Here is a 1,149-nt window from a genome sequence, read left to right on the forward strand (position 1 = left end):
TCTGTCTGTCTGTCTGTCTGTCTGTCTGTCTGTCTGTCTGTCTGTCTGTCTGTCTTTCTCTCTTACTAGCTTAAATATAGATTCCTCAGGACAACTGTTAAAGACACAATCTGTTGACAAACAAATCTGGAGCAGCAGTTTGTAGTGAGTGTGAACATGCACCACTGAAACTTGAAATAATAAAAGCGTCTGTCCTTTTGCAATCAAAGATTTTAGTCAAACACGCAGTTTAAATTTTAAAACTTGTTAAATATGGAGAAAAAAACCCAAACAAACACACACACATATACACGACATACAACACACGCACACACACCCTACCACACCACACCACACCACACATACACACACACGCACACGCGCGCGCGCGCACACACACATACACATTTGGAAAGCGCAACCAACACATGTAACTCTCATTTCAGGAAAATAGGCATGACATGCAAAATATGTATTGGCATGAATGCACACAAGTTTTGCCCATTGTATCATACGTGCTTTTTAAAAAGCAAACAAATGAACAAACAGCTTTTAAAAAAACCCAACATCTTATCCCTATAGGCCTAGTAAAACATGTTAAGACTAGCTAGGAAGACAAGTTTTCCTTCTTGAAATAAATACCAACAACACATAGGGCCTAATAAAAATGTCCTAGGCCTACAAGTGTCTCTTCTTTCCTGTGTTTAATTCACAGAAAAGAACCAGCGGGTGATAATGTAACGAAAGGAACCTCAGATTTATATGCGTGGTATGAACCCATCTAGGAAGCCTGGCAGCCTGTCGAGACCCGCGGGAAATTTAGTATAATTTTCACTTGGGTGTCACGTCAAGCGTAAGCTTATACAATGTGCTGTATTATTTTGATAGGCTACGTGTAGCTTTCCTCAATGGCGGGTAGGTTTGTAGAGGGTCCTGAATTGGGTCAAGAAATGAAGGAACCGTCCCCAACTACGCAATACGACATTCCTTCACAGTAACTTATGGGTAAACAACTGTTCCGGGTTTGTATCTTGTGTATATATCTTTTGCTCAAGACAGTCGTGTTCTATCCTATGGTGTTTTATTTCTAATTTTCATTTGCATCAAGACGTACGGCGTCAGTGGTTTCACGTGGGGATTATGAAAGCTGTCTTATCCGGTCTGCCCCCC

This window comes from Aplysia californica, unplaced genomic scaffold (genome assembly GCF_000002075.1).
Source record: "Aplysia californica isolate F4 #8 unplaced genomic scaffold, AplCal3.0 scaffold01494, whole genome shotgun sequence".
NCBI classification, from domain to species: Eukaryota; Metazoa; Mollusca; class Gastropoda; order Aplysiida; family Aplysiidae; genus Aplysia; species Aplysia californica.